Source organism: Pseudoliparis swirei, chromosome 1, assembly GCF_029220125.1.
Source record: "Pseudoliparis swirei isolate HS2019 ecotype Mariana Trench chromosome 1, NWPU_hadal_v1, whole genome shotgun sequence".
In the NCBI taxonomy this organism is placed as follows: domain Eukaryota; kingdom Metazoa; phylum Chordata; class Actinopteri; order Perciformes; family Liparidae; genus Pseudoliparis; species Pseudoliparis swirei.
Window position 1 is genome coordinate 9729525 of NC_079388.1, and position 7026 is coordinate 9736550.

Consider the following 7026-nt stretch of genomic DNA (forward strand, 5'->3'; position numbering starts at 1 on the left):
AATATGTTTTCACCGTTTCACCAGTCCAAATTCTGACATATTACCATTCAGTACTTTGGCGCCTATACCTTCGATGACATCAGTGAGCAGATCTGTCATAGATTCCCTCTTCAATAAAAGATAAATGTGAATTCTCAAGATCAGAGAACAAGTGTACTTTTATTTATTCATAAAATGTACATCAACGACAGCACTGTGTCAAATATTTGTAATCAGAAATGATAATGAATAAATTAAAATAAATTCTGACACTAACATCTTTTTAAACACATGCATACACACACACACACACACACACACACACACACACACACTACTCAGCCAACTGACCCAGAATCCTAATTGTCTTTCAAATTAACCTTACATATAATATTTACCTTATAATACATTGAGGTCATGGGGTGAAATGCGCCAAAAAACCTTCAAGAAGAAAAAATTAAAAAAAGTTTTTAATTAATTTTTCGTACTTTCAAGCAACTTAGAGATGTGGATCCTCTAGAGGACATCTGAATATGAATACCCTAAAGTTTGGGACTGATAGCTGCAATTTAAGGGCCCCAAAAAGGTCCAAATGGTCAAATTGGGCCTTATTCTCTTATATTCGCATATTTTTGATAAGTGCAAAATGGTCATAATCTCCTAAATATTAGTCCTGGATATCCAAAATTGAACACAAACACTCAAGACGGGGCCTACAATGAGATGAAGGGGTGAAATTTCCCAAAACACCCACAAAGTTAATTGGCTGTCTGAAATCCAGGACTTGAAGAGGGTGTGTGGCTTTATAAATCTGAGACCCTGTTAAGAGTTTGGGCTGATTTTAGCTTCTTTTTTCTAAACATGTCAGATCTTAGCTTTCTTTTCCAGGTTGTAGCCACTCCCAAATGGGGCCAACCATGTAGGCTGGCAATATCTAGCACTTAGCATCCCTGCTTGGTAGCGGTTTAAAAAACGAGAAGAAAACAAATGCACTCCTTTGAAGGTTTTCAAGGAAGTCCTCAAATGTTTGTAATATATGAAAAATCTCAATTATGATGTTCTACGAGTCTGTTAGACCAGTGCTCTGAGATGTTGGTGATGTTCTACCAGGCTGTTGGACCAGTTCTCTGAACTTCTCCGTACTCTGCTGGGGGAGCAGCATTGTAACTGGAGAAAACCAACCGACTCACTAAACTGGTGTGGAAGGCCGGCTCCATCATTGGCTGCAAAGAGGACTATCCGGAACAGGTGGAGAGGAGGACATGAAGAAATGTTTGTCCATATTGGAGAACATGGACCACACCCTCTCCACCACCTACTGCAGGGACAGCGGAGCACGTTCTTCAACAGACTGCTTCAGCTCCGCTTCACAAGGACAGATACAGGAGAACATTCCTGATAGAGGATAACATTCCTGATACAGATTGAACTGTTGAACCCGGTTTCGCGCCACTTCTCCGCACTTTGGGCAGCGCGCTGCTCTCCGGCTTCAGTGACTCACGAAACGCCACAGAGGAAACGACAGCCTCCTGACATGACAGCTCTTCTTGAGGTAAGAATGCCAACTTAATTTAATTTCAGAGAGTAAAAGTTGTATTGAACGGGCAACGTTAGTGACACTTTGAGGATTCTACTCGGCTCTCTGGTGAGGAGTTGAGCTAGCCTCGTGTGAGCTAGCGGGTAGCTACTTTTGAATTCGAGGCATGGTGTTCTGCAGTTCTGTGTCGCCTTGGACGTCAAGAGTAAGTTAACTTAGCTATCTGATGGTTAAGTGTCTTCACGTTTCTTTAACATCGTCGATGTAACGTAGGTTGTCGGTTTCTGTGTTGAAGGAGCCAACATTAGCTTACTTTACCACATGTTAGCTCAGGCAATGTGTAGCTAACTTTCGTATTATAGGTTCATTACTGTGGCAGGTGGGTTAAGACACCTGAGGGGTCACGTGCTACACACTGCATCTAATAACGACCATTTTATTGAAGTGCTTTGAAACTGGTTCCACGCAGACATGTATAGACAAGCTCACATATACCGGAGCGGTCAGTCCGGACAGTCACGTGACCAGACACGTTATTGTACAGGTCTGTTCACGTGACGTCGGGACTCTGTTCACGTGACCGCTATAAACTGCGCTGTGGCATATGCTGTCGAGACTGCTGTTAATGTGACGCTCTTAACGTGATGCTGTTGACGTGGTCGGGACTCTGTTCACGTGACTGTTGTGAACATGACGCTTATAACTGCGCTGTGGCGGACATGACGGCTCACAGCTCCTCAGAAGCGCCGTGAGCTGTCCAGTGAGGGGATGGTTTCATGATCAAATCTTCATTTACCGTCCACATTATCAGATGAGGACGTCACCAAAGAGTGTCCTTTGAGTCGATGTTTACATTTATGTACAGATTATTAAGAACATTTAGTTTATTGTAAAATGCTAATTATTTTCTCCTGCCACCTTTGACATAGTCATCCAATTTGGATGGAACAACTTCGTGACCTTAATGACACCCAGCAACACGGTGAGATTATAATCCATTTAAATGCAAGAAGCATGACATTTTTTAAGATGTTTTTCCTTTATTTGTGTTAGAGACTTTCAAAGCACCACAGGGGAGGATCTGCAGCAAAGGACCCACCGGAAATCAAACCTTGGCCGCTATGATGACGACAACATGAGGCACTTAAGTGTGAATCTAGCCTTTTCATTTTGATTTACAACCTTGGCATTGAAAAGAGCAAAAGTTGATGCTTGAGATGATTTTGTTTTTACTGAAGAGGATGTATGTCCTCCCCTTGTCCTTTATCTCCTTACTCTTTCTTTTTAGGTGTGACTACGACTACCAGCATGAACCTCAACACCTTCTTTGCTGTTCCACTAGTGTGACCCATGATCGGATACAAGTTGTCAAGGATAAACGGTGGTAAGTGGTTTTAAGTTCAGTGTGTTAATTTAACAACAGAATAAATTGTTATTGTTGGAACCACTTTGTCATGTTGTAAATGCTATTTAAAGTTATATTATTGTTAATCTTTTCAATTGTCTTTTTTCTGGCTGTAGAGAGAATCATGTCAGCCCACAGACAACCGGTTGACCTGTGAGTCTTCAAGCAGTAATGATGACTACGCCTGCCTTAAGTTCCAGTTTCCTGAACATCATGGCATGTCTGCAGGAGATTCGGTCCCCACCTGTCTTCAGTCTGGACCTAATGACTCAGACACCAGTCTTGTCGAGGCTAAATCGAGGTAAGCGGTGATGTAGTTCAGTAGAGCAAATGATAGGTGCAAGCACAACTCAAACCTCCCTCAATTGATCATCCTCAATTAATTTTCTTGTAGTTTGAACTGATATCCCCCTTAAATTTAGTTCCACGTATAGCAGAAACATTTCATTAATTCTATGGCATATCGTCATGTGTACTATCTTTCCCAAATCCACCCTAAATAGGTTTGCAACTCTGTCTTTGCACATAGGTGACATGTACTATAAATGTAATGATAAATGCAGGAGGGCATTGTTTGCAATTGGACTGGGTCTCATTAAAACAATTTAAATGTAAGGCGGAGGAAGATATATCAGCTATTGTACACTGAGTATTTCAGTTATACAAATCCACAACAGGCTCGACTGTAATCTAGTTTATCCTTTTTGCAATAAAAATGGTGTTATTGCTTATAGGGGTACATCAAAAGGTTTTATGTTAGTGTATCTTAAAAAAATACAAACATGTTTTTAAATGATGGAATTAATTGGATGGGCTGTTACTCTGGTTGGAAACCCGAACCACGTGAAACGTGATGATGGTCTTGATTGCCTGAGTGGACTCATCTGTAGGCTGCAAGATTACAGACATGTAACACATTGTAATGATGCCTTTATGCTAAAATAGTCCTTATTCAACATTGAACCTGACTTATTAATATTGTTTAACTATAAAGGTGAGTTTATCATTGGAGCTCAGTTTACCAGAAGGCAGTGAATGTGTATCTGTTTCAGCATCATGCTCAAGCACTGCATCAATCTAACTTTGCCTTTGCTTTGTTTTTTTGGCTGCAGAGAGGATCACCTAATGTCAACATACGAGTTTTCAAGAAGAACTTCCTGAACTTTGTGTCCGTGTGAGACTCTACCATGCTGGGTGCCCTCTTCAGTCAAGTCTGGACACAGAGACTCATTGCTCTTCATCAACTCTGGGCAAGTGGCTAATCTTTTGCTTATTCATGGGATATCCTTCATGTCCACATCCTGTTTCTTCAAGATCTCAACAATGCTTTGTGAGTATACAACACATGTGAGTGGATCAGTTCAACCTGTTTTTCACAGAATGTTAGTTTCTTAAGGTTTTCATCAACGATGGTTTGTATCTTGTTTTCCAAAAGGTGTTATTAAGATATTTCCATTTGTAATTTACAATAATCAAATGTTGACTGTAAAATCTATGCCAACCTATTGTTATACACTGTACCATGTTTTTGCAAAGGAATTCTGGTGACTTTAGTTGCCAGCAACTTCCTTTGAACTTTGTAATAAAGTTTACAGTATAACTGTTGTTTTTACAAAACTTACTGTCATGTCTTGTATGTTCACCGTTAATTGGAACTTTTCAATAAAGTACCATAATATATTATACAGTTGTACTGTGTTTTTCATTGGGTTTACAGAAGAACTACACATTTCTAGTATGATATACATTGTCAAATTACTGATTTTAAGCATATTATGGTATTTTTCTCTGTAAATTTCATGATATTCCAAGATATTGCATGAGCATTGGAAACTTTCCTACATATTGAGAAAACAATTCTTAAATTTGTCATTGTATCAAGACAAATGTACTTGTTTTTAGTGTAAAATTACTTATTTTAAGATGTATTGCCTAACATATAGCCTTATTGCAAGATGATGGTACTTTCATTTCCAGATTTTAAGCACATTTGCCTATATATTGAGAAAATAATTCTTACATTTTTCATTGTATCAAGACGAATGTACTTGTTTTTAGTGTAACATTACTTATTTTAAGATATATTGCCTAACATATATCCTTATTGCAAGATGATGGTACTTGTATTTGCTGAATTTAAGCACATTTTCCTACATATTAAGAAAATAATTCTTAAATTGTTTCATTGTATCAAGACAAATGTACTTGTTTTTCATCTGGCTACACTAGTTTTAAGATATTTGTGGGTTCTTCAAGGCTAGATACTTTTACTTGTTTTAAGAAATCTTGGCAAGTCAAATTTTCCTATTCTGTTGGCAGATAATTTGGCTTATTTCAAGTAATATTCCCTCATTTTATTACTTTTTTTTCTTGTTTTTTGAGGCCGAGTTTTTGCAGTGCTCTCGGGCTCAGCGGGAAGCAGGTTATGAACCCCATCGCTTGGGGAACACGTCACTGTGTGTACGTGCGTTTGTGGAAAACTGCACAGAGATGCGTTCGCAGGAGTCGTCCAGGAAGATACCATCAAGACAAGGCTTGCACTGGAAACAGTGAGAGAGAGAGGCTTGCATCCTTCACGCCCACATTAACCCATCACTCGCTCCTTTAACAGCAGGCGTATGTGTCAACCAAGAAGGTCCTCATGTTTGCTGAGGTCAAAGTCATCTGTCAAACTGGCGAGGCGGCTGGCCGGCTCTGCGGAGGTAATTGGTGGCATTACTGCCTTCCAGGACGAAGCTTGACAGAAGTCCTGTGTCAGGGAAGTTTGTTCGAGGTAAAACATTTCCCTGCTCCTTTGACGGCTGCATGCTGAAAAGCAAACGCACACATGAAACAGACTCGCAGTCGCCAGCCATCAAAGGGAGTTGACACCCTTTGCTCCAGTTGGTATAACCTCGACATACAAAAGGCTTTTATCTGCTAAGCAAATGCCTCGAAAAGTCAACACTCGGGATGTGACGAGTGATTAGAGGACGACCGGGTTTCGAGTATTATTGGGATTAACAATGGATATACAGTATCTATGACTGAAGAGGTGGTTTGAAATGTGACATATTTGTGTCTTATAAATCTTCCCCGGAGATCTTTTAGTTGTATTCTCTGGTTTCCTGGATACAGACCTTCACAGTCAGACTTTACGAAAAGAAGACTGAGCCAAGTTGTGAAAATCCGGACGCAAGATAACAATATTCCTTCTAATTCTCATATTTAAACTCAGACAAGTATGTTTCCCTGTCAGTTAGCAGAATATATGAGCAACTAATGCCCAGGTTTTCATCAAATGTGGTTGTTGGCCAACTTTAAATATAGATTAGTATTCTGTGTAGATAACACCACAATATGAACATCTATATGGGCTGTTGCTTTTGATCCCTACAACTTGTTTCAGGGTCTTTCTGCTGATTGCTTTGGTTTTATACCCTCTACTTCGCTGTTTTGTTCACTCTCACTGCTTTTATAATCTAGATCCAGCCATTGTTGAATACTTTAAAAATACACTCCCTCACCTGTATGGCTCACTTTTCCAGCTCGGCCTCTCCTCAGTCTTGACCCTTTTGATCTTTACACTGCTGTTTGCTCAGCGGTAAGATGGCCTTCAGGTGATCATTCTCTCCTTTACAGTTCTGTCAAAAGGAATACAAATTGCAGGAGAATGACCATGACAAATAATAACTCGGTTGATTCATGGCCAAGCTGATCTTTGTCTGGTTTTAGCTGGCAAAAGGAAATCAGCATCTTGTCAGTCTCCATCATCACATATGAATGATCTGCAGCCTGGTTTGTGGAACCAGTCACTGAGTCAGCTACATTTGATACAAGATCACAATATGCAGGGTTGGAATTTCAGATTTGTCTGGCAATGTTTTTTATACAAATTATGTATTTTGTTGTAAGTTAGTGCTGAACTTTAAGCATTGAGTATTCACACTGCTCTCCTTTCAGATGGAGCGGTCAATATGTCATGTAGCTCCGATGATTATCTATACTTCTGTGCTCTTCTCCCTGCAGGACTTTACCAGCGTATTCCACTTTTCTTTGCCATTCATCGATCTCCTGTATTGCTTTGCTATGACTTGGATTGTCACATATTGGGTGTGTTGTGGCT

At 39.8% G+C, this 7026-nt stretch overlaps 1 long non-coding RNA gene across 4 annotated transcripts; it reads left to right on the forward strand.

The window, feature by feature from the left end:
* Positions 1-750: 750 nt before the first annotated feature.
* LOC130193648 (uncharacterized) lies at positions 751-4604 on the forward strand. Of its 4 annotated transcripts, none has more exons than XR_008831681.1 (4): positions 751-1531; positions 2446-2900; positions 3038-3222; positions 4034-4604. It is a non-coding gene; the product is annotated as an uncharacterized LOC130193648 (long non-coding RNA). The 4 variants fall into 4 exon arrangements; XR_008831683.1 differs by lacking the exon at positions 751-1531 and adding an exon at positions 1549-1721; XR_008831684.1 differs by lacking the exon at positions 751-1531 and having other exon boundaries at positions 1562-2664; positions 2805-2900.
* Positions 4605-7026: the final 2422 nt, after the last annotated feature.